The following is a 9,334-nucleotide window of genomic DNA, read 5'->3' as shown; positions in this document are numbered from 1 at the left end:
CACGCGGAATACTCATGTTAAACTTGACGAGCCTAGCATATACAGATATGGCCTCGGAACACGGAGACCGAAAGGTCGAACGTGAATCATATAGTAGATATGATCAACATAGTGATGTTCACCATTGAAAACTACTCCATCTCACGTGATGATCGGACATGGTTTAGTTGATTTGGATCATGTGATCACTTAGATGACTAGAGAGATGTCTGTCTAAGTGGGAGTTCTTTAGTAATATGATTAACTGAACTTAAATTTATCATGAACTTAGTACCTGATAGTATTTTGCTTGTCTATGTATGTTGTAGATAGATGGCTCGTGTTGTTGTTCCGTTGAATTTTAATGCGTTCCTTGAGAAAGCTAAGTTGAAAGATGATGGTAGCAATTACACGGACTGGGTCCGTAACTTTAGGATTATCCTCATTGATGCACAGAAGAATTACGTCCTGGAAGCACCGCTGGGTGCCAGGCCTGCTGCAGATGCAACGGACGATGTTAAGAACGTCTAGCAGAGCAAAGCTGATGACTACTCGATAGTTTAATGTGCCATGCTTTACGACTTAAAACTGGGACTTCAACGACGTTTTGAACGTCATGGAGCATATGAGATGTTCCAGGAGTTGAAGTTAATATTTCAAGCAAATGCCCAGATTGAGAGATATGAAGTCTCCAATAAATTCTATAGCTGTAAGATGGACGAGAATAGTCATGTCAGTGAACATATACTCAAAATGTCTGGGTATAATAATCACTTGATTCAACTGGGAGTTAATCTTCCTGATGATAGTGTCATTGACAGAATTCTTCAATCACTGCCACCAAGCTACAAGAGCTTCATGATGAACTATAATATGCAAGGGATGGACAAGACTATTCCCGAGCTCTTCGCAATGCTAAAGGCTGCGGAGGTAGAAATCAAGAAGGAGCATCAAGTGTTGATGGTCAATAAGACCACCAGTTTCAAGAAAAAGGGTAAGGGGAAGAAGAAGGGGAACTTCAAGAAGAATATCAAACAAGTTGCTGCTCAAGAGAAGAAACCCAAATCTGGTACTAAGCCTGAGACTGAGTGCTTCTACTGCAAGCGGACTGGACACTAGAAGCGGAACTGCCCCAAGTATTTGGCGGATAAGAAGGATCGCAAGGTGAACAAAGGTATATGTGATATACATGTTATTGATGTGTACCTTATTAATGCTCGAAGTAGCACCTGGGTATTTGATACTGGTTTTGTTGCTAATATTTGCAACTCGAAACAGGGACTACGGATTAAGCGAAGATTGGCTAAGGACGAGGTGACGATGCGCGTGGGAAATAGTTCCAAAGTCGATGTGATCGCAGTCGGCACGCTACCTCTACATCTACCTTCGGGATTAGTTTTAGACCTGAATAATTGTTATTTGGTGTCAGCGTTAAGCATGAACATTATATCTGGATCTTGTTTGACGCAAGACGGTTATTCATTTAAATCTGAGAATAATGGTTGTTCTATTTATATGAGTAATATCTTTTATGGTCATGCACCCTTGAAGAGTGGTCTATTTTTATTAAATCCCAATAGTAGTGATACACATATTCATAATGTTGAAGCCAAAAGATGCAGAGTTAATAATGATAGTGCAACTTGTTTGTGGCACAGCCGTTTAGGTCATATTGGTGTAAAGCGCATGAAGAAACTCCATACTGATGGACTTCTGGAATCACTTGATTGTGAATCACTTGGTACTTGCGAACCGTGCCTCATGGGCAAGATGACTAAAATGCCGTTCTCCGGAACTATGGAGCGAGCAACTGATTTGTTGGAAATCATACATACTGATGTATGTGGTCCTATGAATATTGAGGCTCGTGGCGAGTATCGTTATTTTCTCACCTTCACAGATGATTTGAGCAGATATGGGTATATCTACTTGATGAAACACAAGTCTGAAACATTTTAAAAGTTCAAAGAATTTCAAAGTGAAGTGGAAAATCATCGTAACAAGAAAATAAAGTTTCTACGATCTGATCGTGGAGGAGAATATTTGAGTTACGAGTTTGGTTTACATTTGAAGAAATGCGGAATAGTTTCGCAACTCACGCCACCGGGAACACCACAACGAAATGGTGTGTCCGAATGTCATAATCGTACTTTACTAGATATGGTGCGATCTATGAAGTCTCTTACTGATTTACCGCTATCGTTTTGGGGTTATGCTTTAGAGATGGCCGCATTCACATTAAATAGGGCACCATCAAAATCCGTTGAGATGACGCCTTATGAGCTGTGGTTTGGCAAGAAACCAAAGTTGTCATTTCTTAAAGTTTGGGGCTGCGATGCTTATGTGAAGAAACTTCAACCAGATAAGCTCGAACCCAAATCGGAGAAATGTGTCTTCATAGGATACTCAAAAGAGACTATTGGGTACACCTTCTATCACAGATCTAAGGTCAAGATTTTTGTTGCGAAATTCGGATCCTTTCTAGAGAAGGAGTTTCTCTCGAAAGAAGTGAGTGGGAGGAAAGTAGAACTTGATGAGGTAACTGTACCTGCTCCCTTATTAGAAAGCAGTTCATCACAAGAACCGGTTCCTGTGATAACTACACCAATCAGTGAGGAAGCTAATGATATTGATCATGAAACTTCAGATCAAGTTACTACCGAACCCCGTAGGTCAACCAAAGTAAGATCCGCACCAGAGTGGTATGGTAATCCTATTCTGGAAGTCATGTTACTTGACCATGACGAACCTACAAACTATGAGGAAGCGATGATGATCTCAGATTCCGCAAAATGGCTTGAGTCCATGAAATCTGAGATGGGATCCATGTATGAGAACAAAGTATGGACTTTGGTTAACTTGCCCGATGATCGGCAAGCCATCGAGAATAAATGGATCTTCAAGAAGAAGACTGAAGCTAATGGTAATGTAACTGTCTACAAAGCACGACTTGTTGCGAAAGGTTTTCGACAAGTTCAAGGGGTTGACTACGATGAGACTTTCTCACCCGTAGCAATGCTTAGGTCTATCCGAATCATGTTAGCAATTGCCGCATTTTATGATTATGAAATATGGCAAATGGATGTCAAAACTGCATTCCTGAATGGATTTCTGGAAGAAGAGTTGTATATGATGCAACCGGAAGGTTTTGTCAATCCAAAAGGTGCTAACAAAGTGTGCAAGCTCCAGCGATCCATTTATGGACTGGTGCAAGCCTCTCGGAGTTGGAATAAACGCTTTGATAGTGTGATCAAAGCATATGGTTTTATAAAGACTTTTGGAGAAGCCTGTATTTACAAGAAAGTGAGTGGGAGCTCTGTAGCATTTCTAATATTATATGTAGATGACATATTGTTAATTGGAAATGATATAGAATTTCTGGATAGCATAAAGGGATACTTGAATAAAAGTTTTTTGATGAAAGACCTCGGTGAAGTTGCTTACATATTGGGCATCAAGATCTATAGAGATAGATCAAGACGCTTAATTGGACTTTCACAAAGCACATACCTTGATAAAGTTTTGAAAAAATTCAAAATGGATCATGCAAAGAAAGGGTTCTTGCATGTATTACAAGGTGTGAAGTTGAGTCAGACTCAATGCCCGACCACAGCAAAAGATAGAGAGAAAATGAAAGATGTTCCCTATGCTTGAGCCATAGGCTCTATCATGTATGCAATGCTGTGTACCAGACCTGACGTATGCTTTGCAATAAGTTTGGCAGGGAGGTACCAAAGTAATCCAGGAGTGGATCACTGGACAACAGTCAAGAACATCCTGAAATACCTGAAAAAGGACTAAGGATATGTTTCTCGTTTATGAAGGTGACAAAGAGCTAGTCGTCAATGGTTATGTCAATGCAAGCTTTGACACTGATCCGGACGATTCTAAACCGCAAACCGGATATATGTTTATATTGAACGGTGGAGCTGTCAGTTGGTGCAGTTCTACACAAAGCGTCGTGTCGGGATCTACATGCGAAGCGGAGTACATAGCTGCTTCAGAAGCAGCAAATGAAGGAGTCTGGATGAAGGAGTTCATTTCCGATCTAGGTGTCATACCTAGTGCATCGGGAACAATGAAGATCTTCTGTGACAATACTGGTGCAATTGCCTTGGCAAAGGAATCCAGATTTCCCAAGAAGACCAAGCACATCAAGAGACGCTTCAATTCCATCCGGGACCAAGTTCAGGTGGGATACATAGAGATTTGCAAGATACATACCTATCTGAATGTTGCAGACCCGTTGACTAAGCCTCTTCCACGAGCAAAACATGATCAGCACCAAGACTCCATGGGTGTTAGAATCATTACTATGTAATCTAGATTATTGACTCTAGTGCAAGTGGGAGACTGAAGGAAATATGCCCTAGAGGCAATAATAAATTTATTATTTATTTCCTCATATCATGATAAATGTTTATTATTCATGCTATAATTGCATTAACCGGAAACATGATACATGTGTGAATACATAGACAAACTTAAAGTCACTAGTATGCCTCTACTTGACTTGCTCATTAATCAAAGATGGTTATGTTTCCTAACCATAGACATGAGTTGTCATCTGATTAACGGGTTCACATCATTAGGAGAATGATGTGATTGACATGACCCATTCCGTTAGCTTAGCACTTGATCATTTAGTATGTTGCTATTGCTTTCTTCATGACTTATACATGTTCCTACAACTATGAGATTATGCAACTCCCGTTTACCGGAGGAACACTTTGTGTGCTATCAAACGTCACAACGTAACTGGGTGATTATAAAGGAGCTCTACAGGTGTCTCCAAAGGTACATGTTGAGTTGGCGTATTTCGAGATTAGGTCTTGTCACTCTGATTGACAGAGAGGTATCTCTGGGCCCTCTCGGTAATGCACATCACTATAAGCCTTGCAAGCAATGTAGCTAATGAGTTAGTTACGGAATGATGCATTACGTAATGAGTAAAGAGACTTGCCAGTAACGAGATTGAACTAGGTATTGAGATACCGACGATCAAATCTCGGGCAAGTATCATACCGATGACAAAGGGAACAACGTATGTTGTTATGCAGTTTGACCGATAAAGATCTTTGTAGAATATGTAGGAGCCAATATGAGCATCCAGGTTCCGCTATTGGTTATTGACCGGAAATGGTTCTCGGTCATGTCTACATAGTTCTCGAACCCGTAGGGTCCGCACGCTTAAGGTTTCGATGACAGTTATATTATGAGTTTATGAGTTTTGATGTACCGAAGTTTGTTCGGAGTCCCGAATGTGATTACGGACATGACGAGGAGTCTCGAAATGGTCGAGACATGAAGATTGATATATTGGAAGCCTAAATTTGGATGTCTGTTCCGGGTGAAATCGGAATTTTACCGGAATACCGGGAGGTTACCGGAACCCCCCGGGGGCTTAATGGGCCTACATGGGCCTTAGTAGAGAAGAGGAGAGGAGGCAAGGGCTGGGCCGCGCGCTCCTCCCCCCTAGTCCGAATAGGACAAGGAGAGGGGGGCGGCGCCCCCTTCCTTCCTCTCTCTCCCTCCTCTTTCCCCCCTTCTCCTACTCCAACAAGGAAGGAGGGAGTCCTACTCCCGGTGAGAGTAGGATTCCCCTTGGCGCACCCCCTCCTAGGCCGGCCGCCCCCTGCCCCCTTGCTCCTTTATATACGGGGGCAGGGGGCACCTCTAGACACAACAATTGATCTCTTGATCTCTTAGTCGTGTGCGGTGCCCCCCTCCACCATAGTCCTCCTCGATAATATTGTAGCGGTGCTTAGGCGAAGCCCTGCGACAGTAGAACATCAAGATCGTCACCACGCCGTCGTGCTAATGGAACTCTCCCTCGACACCCGGCTGGATCGGAGTTCGAGGGACGTCATCGAGCTGAACGTGTGCTAGAACTCGGAGGTGCCGTAGTTTCTGTGCTTGATCGGTCGGGCGGTGAAGACGTACGACTACATCAACCCCGTTGTTCTAACGCTTCCACTTTCGGTCTACGAGGGTACGTGGACATACTCTCCCCTCTCGCTGTTATGCATCACCATGATCCTGTGTGTGCGTAGGAATGTTTTTGAAATTACTACGTTTCCCAACAGCAGCATGCACAACCATTCTTCATGCTCTTCTTGCAGTTCATTCATCAGAGTCTTGGCCAGAGCATCGACCCAAAGAAAGAAGCATGTCACCTGCATGAACACCAAACAGATCAACCCATTGCTCAAAGATGCCGACCACGAAAATGGTGCAATTACCGCGATTCTTACCCCATTCTCGCTGCACACGTAGAACGGATAATTCTGGTTCCTCTATGTGTGAGAAACCCTCCGAACAACGCCTGCCCGGCACCGCGGACAGACGAGGACATGCATGTCCACACGCGCCCAGCTCTGCATCCGCGAGGTGGCGCGGGAGCTTGAGGAAGACATGGAGCTCGGAGCCGAAGGGGATCTCAATGTCGCCGCGCCCTCCACAGCTAGCTTCCCACCGTCGCGCTCTCTCTCTCGCCGTGGTCACCGCCGTGCTCTCTGTCGCCGTGGTCACCGCTGATGTGTGTCGCCCGCTTATATAGCACACCTGCAATGACTCTCTGCTCAACGGCTCTCTACTGGGTCCCACAAGCCACGCGTGCAACGGTCTGAATAGAATTGGCCGTCTCTGCCGCCTGGTCCCACCTGTAAGGGCCGAGTCGAAATGTTGACCTGACGGAGACGACAGAGTTCACGGAACGAGTCGGTGCGCACGGACTAGGGGAAAAACTGAGCGCAATTCGCATCTGAGGGCAAAACTGAGCACATGGACACCACTAAGGGCAAAAGGATAATTAACACAAAATAAAATTGGGTTGCCTCCCAACAAGCTCTATCATTTAACGCCCCTAGCTAGGCATGATGATTTCAATGATGCTCACATAAAAGATAGGAATTGAAACATAAAGAGAGCATCATGAAGAATATGACTAGCACATTTAAGTCTAATCCACTTCCTATGCATAGGGATTTTGTGAGAAAACAACTTATTGGAACAATAATCAACTAGCATAGGAAGGCAAAACAAGCATAACTTTAAAACTTTAAGCACATAGAGAGGGAACTTGATATTATTGCAATTCCTACAAGCATATGTTCCTCCCTCATAATAATTTTCAGTAGCATCATGAATGAATTCAACAATATAACAATCGCATAAAGCATTCTTTTCATGATCTACAAGCATAGAAATTTTATTACTCTCCACATAAGCAAAATTCTTCTTATTCGGAATAGTGGGAGTATCATAAGAGACTCGAATACTATAAATTGTTTCCACATTAAAAGAGTAATGTTCAAAAAAAGGGTAATCATAATCATGACAAGTTTTATAAATATAATCATCACTACTTTTTATAGCATAAGTGTCATCACAATAATCATCATAAATAGGAGGCATGCTATCATCATAATAAATTTGCTCATCAAAACTTGGGAGGCTAAAAATATCATCTTCATTAAACATAGCATCCCCAAGCTTGGGACAAACATTAATTGCAGCAAATAAATTCTCAAACATGTCATTCACATCAATCATAGCATCCCCAAGCTTGGGACTTTTCATCTCATAAGCATAATCACTCTCATCATTAATAGTATGGATAGCACCAATAGTATACAAATTATCATCATCACAATGAGTAATAGGAGCAACATCACTTGGGAGGGATACCTTTCTACCTTTGCTTCTCCGTCTTTTCTTGTTCTTCTTCACATCATGTGTGGGTTTAACCCTCTTTTTGGAGCTCCTTATTAATGAGATTGGTTGAATAGAAAGCTCCTCCTCGTTACCTGATTCATCATAAGAAATAATAGGAGGATATTGGGAAGTCTCTTCCCTTTCATTAGTATTCTCTTCATCTTCTATTTTCTTTCTTTTCTTTATCTAATTGTCAATATAAGGATTTTCAATGCAATTCACCGCACAATACATAAAAATTTCTTCTAGATCAAAATCAAGAACTCTATCAAGGACAAATTCTGGCATATCTTTAGTTATACATTTTATTTCTTCATAACCCAAAAGCAAACTAAGTTCATTATGATGTGCAAGGGAAATCAAGTCATCACAATTTTTGGACACGATACGATCATGAAACAATTAGCATTGGGTATTTGAATGATCACATTCATTGCAAAGTCCATAAGGATGGCAAATAAATTTTAAATTTTCAGCACAAAATTCTAGCCTCTCTTGCAACCATTTATTTGCTAAATACTTATGCCGCTTGCAAAATCTATCTTTCCTATTTGGTGTGTACTTGCAAACTCTATGCAATCCACAAAAGTTGACATGCTTATAAGAGACATTTTCATCATGACTAGTGCAATCATCATTAGTACTATGGATATTCAAAGAGTTCATACTAAGAACATTGCAATCATGCTCATCATTCAAAGATTTAGTGCCAAACATTTTAATGCATTCTTCTTCTAACACTTTGGCACAATTATCGGAATCCTTATTTTCATGAAAGATATTAAAAAGATGAAGCATATGAGGCACCCTCAATTCCATTTTTTTGTAATTTTCTTTTATAGACTAAACTAGTGATAAAACAAGAAACAAAAAGATTCAATTGCAAGATCTAAAGATATACCTTCATGCCCTCACCTCCCCGGCAGCGGCGCCAGAAAAGGCTTCGAAACAAGGCCTAGGGTTCATACTTTCACTAGTGCAAGTTCTCTCAACAATAATAACATAACTGGATCATATAACAATCCCTCAACATGCAACAAAGAGTAACTCCGAAGTCACTAATAGCGGAGAACAAACAAACAGATTATTGTAGGGTACGAAACCACCTCAAAGTTATTCTTTCTGATCGATCTATTCAAGAGTCCGTAGTAAAATAACATGAAGCTATTCTTTCCGTTCGATCTATCCTAGAGTTCATACTAGAATAACACCTTAAGACACAAATCAACCAAAACCCTAATGTCACCTAGATACTCCAATGTCACCTCAAGTATCTGTGGGTATGATTATACGATATGCATCACAAAATCGCTGATTCATCTATTCAATCAACACAAAGACCTTCAAAGAGTGCCCCAAAGTTTCTACCGGAGAGTCAAGACGAAAACGTGTGCCAACCCCTATGCATAAGTTCACAAGGTCATTGAACCCGCAAGTTGATCACCAAAACATACATCAAGTAGATCACGTGAATATCCCATTGTCACCACAGATAATCACATGCAAGACATACATCAAGTGTTCTCAAATCCTTAAAGACTCAATCCGATAAGATAACTTCAAAGGGAAAACTCAATCCATTACAAGAGAGTAGAAGGAGAAGAAACATCGTAAGATCCAACTATAATAGCAAAGCTCA

This window comes from Triticum dicoccoides, chromosome 3B, assembly GCF_002162155.2.
Source record: "Triticum dicoccoides isolate Atlit2015 ecotype Zavitan chromosome 3B, WEW_v2.0, whole genome shotgun sequence".
NCBI classification, from domain to species: domain Eukaryota; kingdom Viridiplantae; phylum Streptophyta; class Magnoliopsida; order Poales; family Poaceae; genus Triticum; species Triticum dicoccoides.
The sequence above is the reverse complement of the archived record's forward strand: the minus strand, read 5'-3'. Positions refer to the sequence as shown.